This window comes from Bombus pyrosoma, linkage group LG5, assembly GCF_014825855.1.
Source record: "Bombus pyrosoma isolate SC7728 linkage group LG5, ASM1482585v1, whole genome shotgun sequence".
Lineage (NCBI taxonomy): Eukaryota > Metazoa > Arthropoda > Insecta > Hymenoptera > Apidae > Bombus > Bombus pyrosoma.
In genome coordinates, this window is record NC_057774.1 from 3175530 (window position 1) to 3191894 (window position 16365).

The 16365-nt window shown below is 38.0% G+C and overlaps 1 protein-coding gene across 8 annotated transcripts in view; it reads right to left on the bottom strand.

The window, feature by feature from the left end:
* The window catches only part of LOC122567626, a 585073-nt gene that overhangs the window by 201484 nt on the left and 367224 nt on the right, over positions 1 to 16365 (bottom strand). The gene's annotated exons all lie outside the window — the stretch shown is intronic.

Genomic DNA, 16365 nt, shown 5'->3' on the forward strand with positions numbered 1-16365 from the left:
GAAATTATTACTTTCATTTCTCTCGTCTTTTTTTCTTTTTTTTTTTTTTTTGCTCGAATGTGCGGAATTCCAATTTCCCTTCATTCAGTTTTATAAATCTTCATTTTAATTATAAGTCAACATATCCATACCAGCACGAAGAAAATTATTAATATACTTGATGAAAAATTTTTGCAAAATTGCTACACCCCTTTTTTACATTATAACATAGCATGAAATTGTTATAAAATTACATTGTTCTATGTGTTACGATAAAATTACTATTGCAAGATTAGCAAATTTTTTATATATAATAGAATACAGTTCAATAAAATAGAATACTCAGTGCACGCGAGCATTCGAAAAGTAAGCTTAACTAATGTCGTTCTTTGCCACCATGTAGCATTCCCTTCGTACACACTAACCCAGCGACCTTACTATTGCAAATTGCCATCCGGACGTTTTTATTTGGCCATTCTCTCCCCGTGTAGAGCTCGTCCTTCCCATTCTCTCGCAACCTAATCGGCGAGAGCCGTTCCGGGCTAACGTTACGTTCCCGGATTAAATTTCTACGGGGTGCTTTTCGAGCGACCAGCGTTTCTCTCGCGCTAACACTTCTCTACACGCCTTACATCGTTCTGGCGCACGCTACCATAGTATTCTCTACTTGCTGACATTCTGAGCGTGTTTTACCCGTTCTTCTCGTCGTGGATGTTTAAGTTTCTTCAGTGAAATAGCATTTTACGGGAGCAAAGTTGAAGACGATGATTCTCTGACGAATGCCATGGACAAAGAAAAATATTTCTCTGATAGTTATTAATTATCTGTATCCTGCAATTTGTAACCTTTTCGTACATTTCGAGGCTGAACGTTAGGATGAATCATTTTCCGTGAGAGTAACATTGGCGATAACGACGATGATAAATATAAAGAAAAATATTTTCATCTTAATAAATAATTCCCTGTGCCTTGCAAATTACGAAAATTACCGTGCCTAGCGAATTTTCAAGAAAGATTTGGATAGTTAATACATCAAGACTATAAAGACAAGTCGTAACGTCTCTGATCTTTACAATGTTGAATTACATCTGTACAATGTCTTGTTCTTTGTTGTAAGAAACAGCTAAGAACATCAAAGTTCCTCAAACTCTCCTTAGAAGTACCAAATATGTTCTACCTTCTAAAAATATTCTCTGAAAAAGAAAATTTTCATCGACAAAAGTGATATTATTTCATTTCAAAGAATTTCAAGAAACTGAAAGTCTTCCAGACACGAGTTCCATTCGACTATAACGCGTCAAATCATGCTCCTTTTTAAAAAGGGAATCTACGGTATGTCCGTTCACGGATCCACGCGTACAGCGAGCAAGAAGAAGCGAGAGAGGAAGGAAGTCAGCTAGGCGGCACTTATTTCAATACTCCGCCACTTTTAACCCGGAAGCGATGTAGTAGTGACAATTCGCGTGGCTTTGAGGACGCTGTCGGATACCTGCCACTCGCTTTTGCCACGATTATTAAAATGCACTTCATCCAACCTCCGTCTCTTATCTCGGTCCTTTTCTTATATCCAGCAGACTGGTTTTGCTCTTCCTTTGCACGTCCTCTTTACCCTTTCTCCTGCCGCTGTTCCTTCTCCTTGCCGCGGAGTCGGCAGTTCTTTCAGCTATTTACTCGTTACACCAGGACCACGGGAAAAAAGGTAGAATCCCTTGGCGAAAGCATGTGACGCGGCTACGAGGATAGACGGTAGGAAAGAGAGGAGAAAACTACTACAGGCTGCACTTTCCGTGAGCTTGCTCTTCTTTCTCCCATTCCACCGCCGCGTTTCGTCGTACATTGTAAAGGACACTTTCAATTTAAGTTCGTCTTTCGCGAGCTTTTCGCCAGACTTGTCCCGGAACGATCAAAGAAAGCCCTTTTCTGTATTGATTAACTCTATGGTCTTACAAGGATGAACCACTGTGGGATTCTCTGCGCTCTACGTCGTTGAATCTCGAAGCTGGAAAATTGATACGGTATCCGCGTTGCAATCAGCACAGGATAACGTGATACAGGGCTAATTGTTTCGGGGATGAATTATTTGAACAGTAAGAGAAATATAGAGAACAGTGTTGTTAGAAGTAAATTGTGGATAGATAGACAGCTAAAGGATAGGAAAGAATGGCCTGTGAAGAATTCTACCCAGGAATATTGTAAATAGAAAATAAACATTTTGGCTTATTTTAAGGAAGAGAAATATCGTAACTCTTGACTGAATTTAACTTTCAATAAACAATATCGATCGGTCGATGATGCGTTAAGTATTACTAGGAAACTGTGGAAAATTCTTACTCCGAAATAAACTTCATAGAAAAATCCTGTATTTCTATACGAAATTTTGTGTTTTATAAACTTTTTTAATAAACGAAATTTATGTAGTCTTCGAGAAACCTATGCGATTGACGCATGGTCGGCATTTCCGTGTGTAAAACGAAATAATTCCAACGGCCCATTTGTTCCATCCTTGGTGGAATTATTAATTTCATTCTCACACCAAAGGGAACAATATATTACGAGTTGCATATATTATTTCGCTGCCAGTGCATTTCATAATATTTATCGTCACGAAGAATAGTACGTGTTTTCAGCAGGCTATTTTTTATTCCTCCCTCAGTTTCTCGACCGTGGAAAAATAACGATCCGAGTGTGCGTAATGCGATCGCAAGTATGGCGATGATGTACGGGCGCACGTCTATAAATTCCAGTCCCGTCGAAAAATATTTTATACATTAACAGACGACGAACTGCATCAAAGCTGAAAAATACGCGCGCTCAGTTATTTTTATCAATCATATGCGATTTTCCATATGACACGTGATTTTTTATGCCGAGCCCCTTTTTCTCTTTAAACAACCAGAATTACAAGTTTCATGTGTCAACGACATCGAAGTCCGGCCCTAAAACAGGCTCCATTGTATAGCGCAAACATCGACGAGCATATTTTTTCGTAACCTTTCATACAGCCAGGACATTTGTAAGGTTTCATTTGATAAAATATCGAGCGTTTGACATAATCGACAAATTTACGTTGCTTCGACATAAAATTAAAACATTGACAGAGGCGAGCGAACTATCGCAACAAATTTAAACAATCGACGCAATCGTAGCCAGGCTCGAGGGCGAAGGCGTTTTCCACGTAAAAAAAAAAAAAAACGGCGATAAAAGTTAATAAATGTCACGTGATCGACGGGAAACCAATACGTAAAGCAGACTCGCGAACGGTGCCCGGAAATACGACTATACGTCTGCCTCTCTCTGTATTGGTATATAGATATTATGTACACGTATATACGCGTACTCCAAAGTATTCGATATCCAATAACTCGCTTCATAATTACAAATCGATACTTCGGAGCTCGCTCTCTGGAATAAAGTCTCCGCATCAACCCCTTCTCCACCCCCGATTTCCTTTATTACAAATTTACTCGTTCCAGGGTAATTCCGCTGGAAGAAACTTAACTGACCGAGCCATTGTGACACACGGCCATTTCCACCGTTGTAATTCGACCAAATATTCCAACGGGCGTAGGCAAATTTTATATCGTAACGTGTGCTGGTAATAACGATACGTTCGTGAGAAATGAATGCCTATATTGGAAGAAAAAAGAGGTCTCGCAGAATGGTTAATCGATAGCCGACGTGAAAGCAAGTTTCCAGAAGCGATTATGGAAAACGTGATCCTTTCGCACTCGAATTTTTTTTTTTTTTGTATATAAGAGAAAAATTTGAGTTATAATAAGAATTCTAGAAAAATATATACAGAATAGTTTCCAGATGAAAAAGGATTTTCTTATAAAGATTCGACTATAGTAACTTTGGAAATAATTCTTTTTATTTTAATATCTCCTAACAAACTCTAAATATTTGCTAGAATTATTTATTAACAACTGTCAATCAATTCTTATACTAATCGTCGATTTTATTTCACCCGCCACTGTTCTATCAATCGATTCTCAATTTCCGATTTCCCATAATGCCTCTCTTTTATTAAATCTTTCTTTCCACATTTAAAATCCTTTCTGCGAGCTAGTCTACACTTTCCACCGACGAACAAATGAAAACAGAGCCCCACAAAACCAGCTTACGCCTATACCATCCATTCTTTTCTCATTCCATTCTTCCCATACCAGCAAAGAACTTTCGTTTAAAAATCCGTACGATCGTATTCGAACGTGTGTGTGTACGCGCATGCGTATGTATGTATGATGCGGCGCACACATTCACAGCTAACACCTGTGCCTGTGGACGGCTCGTTGGATGTCGGAGACGGTGAAATCGTATTACTAGTGCATTGTGGGAGCTGAATAGCCCGCATTAGAGCCAACGAGGTTGTACCATCGACCTTCCTCTCCCGTTTCCCACTCTCTCTGTCTCTCTCTCTCTCTCGCTCTCTCTTTCTTTCTCTGTTGATTCCACTCACACTTTCCACGATCTCTCCGTATCATTACGCCGACATCGCCTCCTTCCTCTTCAACCTTCTCCGGCGTTCCTTCCGTCCTCCCTGGAACCCCTGCATTCCGACACCCACGACTACCTTGTTCACGAACGAGCATTCTACGACGCTGTTTACGAACGAGAAGCGAGATAGGAAACGCGAGGCCAGGAGAATTCCGGAAGTTTATGGATTACGAGGCGAATTAACGCTCGGAAGATCGTGCAAGCTTCGACTCAATCGATATAAGAAAGGACTATATCCAAGTAGTCTTTGATTGTTGAGAATTATTAAACTTCAGATGTTTATGTTAATTCATATTTTTGAGAATATTGGTAAGAAATGATATCTACGCTCGTTTCGTTCAATGAGATTTATAACGCATTCCATGCGTTTTTCATCGTTGAATTTCATATATTACGTTGTCCGAAAAGTGTCTTTCTTTCGCAAACGTGTTTTTCACAACAGTGCACCTTCATACAAACGTGAAACCAAGTCTGTGAAATGTCACGGTGTTTATCTCAACAGAGTAAAATGGATCGTACGTAATTCGACAAAATAATATAAAACAAAAAACGTTGTACGTTTATTATTTCCTCATAAAATGAAAGAAACTTTTCGGACAACCTAATAAATGCGTGAACATTCGCAAGTGTAAAAATAAAATGTTGGGATGATGAACAATATAAATATTAAAAATAAGTTAGACTAATTCCTTTCATCTCCTAGACAACAATAAATGCAAACTGATGGGCAAATACAAATAAAGATTAACTAATCCAAAAGATTGTTTGCCATTAATTTCTTTTCCAAGGATGATCTTAATAAAAGATATATAATCAATTTCGACAAAAGAAGAAAAACTAGCTGATCCCAGTATTAACTATTTAATCCTTATCAGCCAACGAAAGTTTCCGAAATTCGTAAGAGCAAATTCACAAAAATCATAACCAAAACGTTCAACCCTATTCGATCGTCGATTCGTCAATGATCGAAACCTCGTTCATCACGAACGATCGTTACCTGCTATTCTTCCCATCGAAACGCAAAAACTAAAAGCCAAGGTCCCTCCATTCACTGCAGTAGAACTCGTTAAACACGTCGCTAAAACGCGAACCGCGTCGCTGAAAATTTCTATGTTCGAAAGTTGGGCCACGCAAACGCGAGACCGTGCTCTCACCCGCAACCCGTTTCGCCGCTCGTACTCGTTTACCACTCTTGTTCGAAGTTCATCTATTAGCGACGAGGCGGCATAGAGGCATAGACGCGAGAACCGAACTTTCTCCGAAATACTCGCTCCATTCGTCGTAACAATCTCGGCCGGCTCCTAGCGACGCGACAGCTGCGTCGATGGGAACGATCCCGCCTCTCATTACGCCCGAGCTTTTACGAGGTTCTCGAACAGCCGGTGAAAGACAGACAAAGACAGAGGAAACGGAGCGAGGCTCTGTGAGTGGTAGTTTCAGAGATTGGATAAGGAATCCATAAGTTCTGACGTAATCTCGACGCGTTTGAGAACAGAACTCGGTCTCGGAGGACCATCCCCAGTGATCTTCTCGCCGCGACGTCGTTCGACGACGTAAAAGTCGTGGACCAGAGAGAAAGAATGTTGTAACCGGGCCATTTATGTCAACCACGTACTAGAACTTTGTATATGAATTGGTGGGGGAGGGCAAGTATTTTATTGAGTTCATGCATACAGTAGAAGTTCACTCATTCTTTTCACCACCTATGTTTCTTCGTTTTTGTGTATATATATACAAAATAGTATTTTCACATTTTTATATTATTACATTTTGCGCGTTCATTATCCAGCATCGATTAAAATTACACACAGTAACAGAATTTTGTCGTAATAGAATGTCAGTTCACCCGTATGAATAACTATATATCAAATCGATATTAATAAAAATCGACGTTATATTGCAGACCGAAATAATTTCTTACATTTCGTTAAACACAATTTCAACTTTTCTCATCTTCTCTTTGTACTTCTTCTCCAAAGTTACTGGTATGAAAATGAACAGTTATAAGGTTAACACGAAAGAGTAACGTTATATCGTACTACGGTAAAACTCCGTTATTATAATATCACTGAGTGCTCGATAACGAACGTGAACTCCTATTATTCCTACGTATCAAAATATTTCATAGACGTACATATACATAACTATAATTAATATGGCACGATAAATGATAACTCATAATGATAGCTTATAACTTGAGACTCGTAAAACTTTGTTAACAATATCGATTCAATTCTGTTCAAGAGAGTGCAAATGGTGAGAGCGCTAAATTTGAACTCTCAAAAACAGGAATCGTTTCGGACCTTGTCACAAAGGGAGCCTAACTGCCGTAAGGTGAAGGGAAAAAAACGACAAACGAAGCTGGCGAAAAAATGGCCACGAGTTTTTCAAGCGACAACCACGAAGTGTGTAGTGCGCTCTATCCTTTTTTTCTCACGTTCTGGGTATCTGGCTGGGTCGCGCGCGCGAAACGGCGATATCAACGAGCGGCTTGTCGCTTCTGCGTGGCAGTCGTTATTTACGGAAGCGAGCAACCAGTGCAGCTGAATTGGTCCTCAGTGTAACGAGAATATCCGGGTCAGCGTGTATGTCAGCTACGTTACGCGGAAGTAACGCTATTATTGTGCGAAAAATGATTGGAAGTTCTTCTATTTTTGTCCTTCTGTCTCTGCAAACTGGAGATCTCGCTTCACTATTCCGGAGAATGATGAATACGTTTGTCGGCTGCGTGGTTTTCGCCCTCGCGATACAGGCTATTTATCCTGGTAACTTTTGAGGCTAATGGTTGCATGAAACGGGGATGACAAGTATAAAAAGGAGATCAGGGGAAATAGAAATTGTGTTTACTAAAATGCAACGAACCTTTTGCACGCGAAATATACACGAGTTCGGATTTGTGATAAATGTTGGTTCCGTTTATAATGTTGGTTTTTATAAATATTGATTCGATACGAAGACTAAAAACACATAAATAATTTACAGTTAATCTTAAACTAATACACATATGTTTCTGATATTCTTGTAAGTAATTATGTTGTGAACAAAATGTTACTTTATGTAACGCGTGATCGAACTAGCGTCGATAGAGATATAACAAATACGTTTAATAGAATATCAGATCAGAGAATCTAAATTCATAATTAAATATATAATCATTTAATTACGAAATACGAAAGGATCAGAAATTAAAGTTCTTTGTTTTGTCAAGATTTTTACTTGTGACTTATACACAGGAAAATTAAATTTCCCCCAGCACGGAAGAAACTATTATCGAGGGAAAATTTTCATTGGATTTCAACTTGGAATTCAGCTTTCGCATGAAATTTTTACAAGATAATAAAGTTATATAGAGTAATTCCATGGAGAATGGCTCTTTTATTACTATTATTTTAACAATCATAGAACTCGAGAAAGTATGGTACTTTCTATTACCTTCATAACTATAAGTAAATTGTAAAATGTAAAAAGGAAATTATTCAAATATATGAGGAATTTCCATTCTATTTATAATAGAATGAGAAATATTTTCAATATTTTTGCATTGTCAACTATCTTTTAATGGTAATTTTGTAATATCAAGTAACATTTATCGCACTGTTTACTAGAGAAGATACCGATACGGAAGCCATGCGTTAATAGCGAGACGACAAGCTACTATTCATAAAACGTGTGGGTGTAGTTGCTGATGTAATGCTCCGGAAGAATATCAGTGGATTTCATTGCCAAGGGAGAGTCAGAAGTCACATCGTAAAAAGTTGGCACGGGTTCATCTTGGACGGAAAAGCTAAGGAGAATCGGCAATCAGCGAAGATTTTTACGATTTCATCAAAGTACCTTCTTTGGCACTAGATAGATACTTATGGAGATTGGATTGATTAATTTTCTGCTTGCTTAACAATTTGCACAATTGCTACAAATTCCGAGGCGTACTACTTGTGATTCTCATGCCAAGTTTCCGACTATATTTTTGTCTTTCCGCAATATTTAAAAATATTATAGTTCATTCCAAACCATCAACCTTGAACTTTAATGAAATCACTTTCGTTCTAATTCTTGATAGCCCGTCCTCAAAATATGTTATTAAAATGTTTCATTCGTTAAGAATTTGAAAGAGTAAGATTTATATCAGAGATATTTATTTCATGCAGGCTGATACGAATAATATGCAAATAAGAACAAAAATAGAAGCAAAGTATGATCTTTCAAAATCAATTACTTTCAGAACTAAGAATTTTTCTTGATCTGAAGGATTTTTCTCCAAACGTATACATTTCACGCTCATAAGTGTCGCACACAAAATTTCATGTTTTATATACGGAATTGTAGACCTCATCTTGAAAAATGTCATATACGAAACAAAGTGTCAAATATATAGCATCCATCGGGCCGAAAAATTTCATTCCCCTAAAAAGGAGCTTCCGACACGTTTCTTATTTCGCTGTTGTTCTCGCGAAACGTTCTCGCGAATTACTCAACTCGGCGAGCAAAACAACAGAAGAAACCTCGGCCCGATTTATTTTAGCGATCAGAACAAACGTCCAAATCCCCGAACCACTTTATCCGACCGTTCTTAACAATTTTTATACACACTCTCTCGCATCGAATTCCAGCTCGCCCTTCTAAATGAATAGGGCCAACATCCACGACGGGCAAGAGGGTAAAGCAAGCTCCCACGCGAATTGCGGTAACAGCACACGCGAATACCCGCCACAAGATCAATCATATCGAGCAATAAACCGACGGGTTGAAACGATCGCGTGCCTGCCCGCGTACAACCCCGACCATGCAACACGCGTTCGTGATTGGGTTACGTGCGATGTTTACGGCTTCCCGTAATTGATCCTCCGACCATCGTCTAAAATCGACTCGGTCTTCTCGAAAGAGGCAGAAATACCGTGCACACGGTGGACAACTTGCGAAATGGTTGCGTACGCTAACATTTACCACCCCCTTTATACGCGTTCGAAATTATTGACCCGGTAGTTTGCTTGTAATTCGAGCAGTCTCATTTTGAGCTGCAACTTTTGTCACTGTATATTAGTCGAGGGTATTAGGTGCAGGTAAATGGCTGGGTGAGAAATTGAAAATGATGCAATTTTTGGGTTACAGTTGAGTTGTCAAGGAAAGTTAGTATATTTCTGTTCGCGTTCCTTGTTATTAGAGTAATTGATTATTTGACGATGCCTTGGATAGGAAAAAGTATAATATTTCGTTAGCGGCTATTAATACACGTGTATATCGATTCAGGACGAAGCAAATGTGTTATGAATAGAAAGGAAAGTTGATATCATACAATTTAATCAATCATCGAAATTTGTTTTTTTTTTTACACAACGACCAGGAATAACTGACATTTCTGTCAAATTTTGTATCGGATAGTACCTCCACGTGTGTAAACACGTTTTAATATCGTATATATAGCTCAGAAACCTTTCCAATAGTTTTTTTTTTTTCAAAATAATACACGCTCTTTAAAACCAACGACTGAGACGAATGAATAATAACCAAAATTACAGAGAATCAATACATATTCCATGAGAAAAAACTTTCAGGCGAATTTCTAAACTCGATCTACTGTTATTAGATAATAAGCTGCGATATCTTGCTGAATTTTATTTCCAAAGTATTTAGAAAACTATATCTTGTACAATTAATTTTACGGATAATTTTCATCATATCGATGTTTAAGAAATATACTATGCTATTTATAGCGTTTTTCAAGCAGAATCAGGCTGATAACGTCGAACAACTTCACAATTCGGACAAAAATTGTAGGAACCGTATTTTAATAACCGAGTACAACAATGGATCGAGCTTTACAAGCCGCAAGACGGCGAAAAGCCGAGTAACATCGCGACTAGAAATATGAACAAAAGAAAAATCGATCGTCTACGAGGAGATATCGAGACGCGTCCTGCTCAGAGTTCCATTAAAACCGCCGTTCTACGCTTCTGAAACTGACACCTCCTGAAACGAGATCGCCGTTGCAGTTTCGAGCATGGCGAAAACAACGAAACCGGGCGCGAAAGCTGAATCACGTTCCGTTCAATGTGAGAGAAAAGGATAGATAGCGCTCTGGAACGAGCCGGAGAAAAACAAGCGTGAAAAAGCTGGTCAACGAAAAAAGAACTCGGTTTCGCGATACACCACCAGGTTCACGTTGAAAAAAGGAAAAAAAAAAACGGCAAATAGACAGCTAGAGTGCACGAGGCTGCGCTTACACGGAGGTGATCGTCGAGGTTTGATAGTGTGAAAGTTGTTAAAACCTAGCTTTTTATTGTTACAACCGTGGTCGTGATAGTTTGCAGTAGGTGAAATTTAAAACAGTTGAATTTCGTGGGTTTTTGGGAAAGCTCGTCCGAAAGTAACGAAATTTAAGTGCTGAAAAGAAATGTGAGATTAATTCTCAACAATCAAATGTTTAACACGCAATGTACTATTTAATGAAAATCCCGCAACTCTGAGCAATTAAGGAAACCTAATAGCGTTTTCCTTTGCATTGAATCTCTTACGAGTACCAAAGAAGATTCGAAGAGACTTTGTACTCTATCACGCACGCTATCTATGGAAAACAAAAGATCCAATCACCTGTACTATAATCATTTCTCAAGTTTTTGGCCAAATCATTGAACGCCATCATCCGTGGCAGAGAATTCGCGTGAAATAAAAAACTTCCACCGAGAGAGACTAATGTCATGATTACAAATAGGGACACGAAAAGACACAAATTGCGGAGTCTTGAAGTCAGAAATGAAGTTCTTTCAAGAACAAGCGGAGTTGTGTGCGAAAGATAGAGAGAAACGGTAGGAAAGGCAGCGAAGAGGAAAGGGAAAAAGTAAACGAGGAGTCCTAGATACGATCCTTTGCCTGGTATTTTCTATGGTGGTAGAAAAGTGATCCTTCTTTTTTCTTCTCTTCCCTTCGTTTCTTCTTCCTCTGTTCGCTCTCAAGCATTTTTCCTTAGTAGAAAGTTTCCGACGTGTAAAGGCGACAGAAGAACGATACCTCGGCGCGCGAGTAATTGCTTCAACGTAAGAATGCAATATTCCTCTGTCTACAACGATTCCGGCGTATTTTTTCCCCCCAGGCTGAGGTTCATCCCCTGGTGACGTCCGCGTGCCAGTCTGATGTCTTATTACGAGAGCTCGCGTCTCTCGCTGAATTTAATACGAACACCATGGCATACCAGCGCTGCCTTTCTATTTCATCAAAGCTTATTTCGCGGGATCGTTTAATTAATTGTCTGGAACGAACTCTGCAACTTATCTTGAGTAGAGGATTTTACTTGCTTGCGAGGAACAGGAATACGACTCGTTGGTAATACAACGTGACGATTCTCTAGGAACAAGTAAATAATGTAAAATTGAAAATAATATGCCCTCGAGTCTTGTTTCCAAATATTTATAAACACGATATTTAAAAAGTTATCGCAATCAAACGTTGAAATAGTAAACTAGGAAATGCCACTTTGTTACATTTCTTCGCATTTTTGTTCGACCAGGTTGAACATTTTATTAGAGTTATTAATTTCGACTAATCGATTATTCGAATGAAAATAAGAAGCAGAAAAGGTCAGAAGAGACTTCTACCTCTGTTTTTAAAAAACAATGTTTAAATTCTATCAATATTTTCATAAATATAGCCATTATTTAAAATATATTATTTAAAAATACTCTTTCGATAAAGGATCCTAATTTTAAGTCAATATATCTAATTCAAATTGAGCATCAAATGTAAATGTAAAATGAGCTTACAATTAGATAACGATATCTAACCGATATAGACTACGTACTCACACACCACTACCAGTAGTGACTTTTTATTGATGGAACTGAAATCTTCACAATGAAATTACATTACAGGATACAATTACAAATTATTGATGGAATTATAATTACAATTCTCGGTTTCGACATTACCATACAAATCCGTAAGAATAAAATGCCGAGGATCAATAACATGCCATTTGCATACGTCACTGCGAAAGAAATGTCCATTCTTTCATATTTGAAAGGGTATCAAAAATCGATTCGTAATGAAATAATGCTTTGTCGGAGTTCGTAGTGCGTAACGTTGAAAATCGAAAAATATATGTATGTCCCTTTACAACAGGAAAATACGCCGGCATTTGCATGTTTCGCGATTTCCATGTAGCTCGTTTGAATTGCAAGTCGAATAAAAATCAGTCCGTCCGTGGATTAGCATAACAACGTTTTTATTTTCCTCGTCGTTGTAATTCGGGGAATTAATATTCCCCGAACGGCAGAAGGTAGTATAAAAAGGCCAAAGAATAAGGCGAAAGACGCTCTTGACGACATTTCTCGGCACAATGTCGTCGGGATAACCTCCTTAGGAGCGGCGTTTATCGTCGAGCAACGCGTCGTCTTTCATATGTAGATTGTCTTGGTCGACGTTCGTCTTTAACCTCGTCGGACGAATAATATTCTTATCGGTGGCACTTCCTTAACTTGGAACGTCGAAAATTCGAATGAAAGGCACGACTTTGGAGATCATTCCAAGTTCCCGTCAACAATGAAGTTTTTACTTCAGGTCGTTGACATAAAAATCGTTTATTAGTTACTTTATTATTATTTCTTTCAAAGGAGTAAAACGAAGCTTGTATGTAGGAACTTGCCAAGGTTTCATAAAATTTGGCAAAATTTCTCAGATAGTCGATGGAACAGTTTTTTGAATTTCAGAAAATATTGAACATTTGCGACGATATAAGAAAATGATGCGACAAAGGGATAATTTTTATTTTTAATTTATTGCGAAATAAGATTATATGATCTTTCAGGTGTATCGAAGCAGGGATAATTACTGTTATTAAAGCAATTAATGTTTAATTTCCGTACTATTCTCAGCTAGACGTGTACATAATTTCTTATTCCTCTTATAAACAGCTGTTTAATTTCAACGAAGTTTGTCTAATCATTAAACATATATACGAAATATTTCACATTCATAATATCTTATTTCCTTTCAATTTTACGTATCAATTGCCTAGTTAGATTCATTTGTGTTAAGTTTGAAGTTAAAGTTCCAACTCTCAAGTAACAATCGTAGATATGTTTCATTGTGTTCTACGTGTTTCGTTGAAGCCACCCGTAGAAATTCTACCAATATGAGCGAGCGTAGATCGATAGCAGCATACAGGAACTCTGTTCGTATCGCACAGTTCCTCGTAATACGGTAGAGTCGAGCATTTCGATCTGGCTTACCCTAACGCGACATTCGACGCGACCAAGGTTCGGCCGTCACGTAGCAGGTAATATGCAAATGACATATCGTCACGGTGAAATTTATTCATGGACGCGACTGCCCGCAGCTGCGGCTTCGAAGTTCTCCCGACCACCCTCTGTGTCCCTCAAAATTGTCGTAACGAACTTACTCGCTCGTGCAAAACACCTTATTCCCCGCGATCGCGGTCTACATTTTACAAATGAAACAAATCCGTAGTTCTCCGAACTTCCGTTTTAGACGTGGTTAAACCAAGTAAAATATAGTTTATCGGTGATTTTGAATGTTTGCAGCTTTCGAAAAAGGATATTGGAATTCGAGCAATTTTCAATGAATCGAGAATAAAGATTGCGTGAATTTTGATCGATCGGTGCTATTGGAACAAATTTTATGGATTTCAGCAAATTTTAGTTGGGAAAAGAGAAGAATTTGGGGAATTTAAGAATGCGATCTATTTAGATTTTACTTTGATAAGTAAACATTTGGTGAACTTAAATATATCGTTATATTACATTGGTATCTTTGTAAATGCGAACATTGAAAACAGTAATAATACACGGTGACAGAATAAGCGTTATATAAAACACGATCTCATTTGCAAGTTCTCAATCTGTCAGACATAGACAGGGTTCAAGAGTATCGTATACCAAAGACCATACGACTGAGACCCGTCAAAAGCGTTGGGAAAATATAGCACTACATAAAATCCAATTACAATGTTATTCAGCAACAGCTCATAAATCATTATCCTCAAAAATGATAAATCTTTACTCTGTATTAATTAGAATCTGGTTACTGTCCAACTTCACGTTACACGTGCAAAGCGAAATACCTACTAGAATTCACATACGTATCTCAGGTTCAATTTCTAATTCCATAAATTATTTCTGACATTTTCACTAAAACTATAATGTCTATAGGAATATTATCGATGTGGGAAATTTATGAATTACCATGAAATAAATTCATGGAACTTTGAATATTCTGATGATGAATCCTGATGGGATTTATGGAATCTAATTGCATAAATTACTTGTGACATTGTAAAATAAAAATACAAAATCAGATTTTTCACGTATTTTTCTGTAACGAGTTATCGTTCGTGAAATCTATCAACAATCATTGATGGGTACCCCGATGATGAATCCTGACATACTTTTCCCTGGTGAAAGCAATCCTGAAGACACGTGACGGCAATTAGAATGCGTCCATGTGACGAGAAAAAACAAATCGAATCGCGGTTTGACACAGCGAACGCAAACAACGCGTTTTTGGCATCGAGCATGACACGCTCAGTTGTTGGTTCGCCGCTTGAAATCCGATAGTTTTTGGCCAGGCGGCTCGTTTGTTTTATCCCGCGCGTGAATCGCGCGTCAAAGGATGAGAGATTGCGTCATGTTACTACATTCTATCGCAATTACGAGAAGGACTGGATACTATGTATTTTTGTTTCTTGTAAACATGTCTTCTTTTGATAATTTACGCGCCTAAACTTGCGAGTATTTATCGAAAAACAGGTTTGTCACACTCGAATGTAAATTATTCCTTATAACGTTTCGATACACAAGCACCTTCATTAAAATAAACATAATAATACAAATGCCTCGTGTACTAAAAATGGTCACAAACAAACTTCAAAAGTAAATCTTCCTGTTCTTCCTTTTTTTCAATTGTTTAATTTTTATTCTTTCAAGCAACTGGACAATTTTTTTTTAATTTTAAAGCCGATCATATTTACAAATATTTTTATAAATACGATATATAAAAGTAGTCGATCGTTAAGTGGAACGTTATTTCATTCAAGTGAATGACGTTTTAACGAAACAACGTGTACGCCCGTACGAAATACAAACGAGCTAAGGTTTCAATCAGAACATTAAGGTGTAGCTTCCACTTCTGGAAAGGCGTGTTGATTACCGTGCACCGTGTCCCCAGGAAACAATGCGGACATTTTATAGCCGGTGTACAACTAGTACAGACCCCTTATACTTGTCGGGAACAATGGGTATTATGTAGCGTGGCGCACGCACGGAAATAGCTTCCCCTGGACTTGTTCGAACTAGTTGTAACTCACTGTTCAACTGTACCCGTTGACGAGCAGCGCAACAATTACGCTAATGCATTGTCCTCGGTTCCTTCGCCTAACGACTCTAAACGATCGACGGCCCACGCCCTTTAGATCGTTTCAATTAAAGGAAACACGGGCTTCCACTAAAACGCCGCGACGATTTCGAATCTTGATTTATTCGTCCTTATCACCAATTTCATTTGTCGAAGGTTAATCGGTTGAGTGGATGTCTAAATAGGTCTTAATGTTGTCTGACGACTAGCGTTGCGTTTTTGAAATTTTAACAATGGGATAAAATGGATGAAATGAATTTCAACAGGACGAATTCGGGAGAATGGGATTACTGTTAAGATTTAAAGCTTGCTTAAAGAAGCAGAAAATTTGGGAAAATTTAGTTGGTCAAGATTTTAGTATTAATATTGTATCAAATCATTAATAACCGGAATGCAAATTATTAATAATTGAATGTTTCCTCCGAGAAATAGAAAATTTGATGGAATTCAGTTAATTGAAATTTTAGAATTAATGTCTTGGTTGTTTACTAATTTACAAATAAAATTTCTTTGTAAAAATGCACTCTT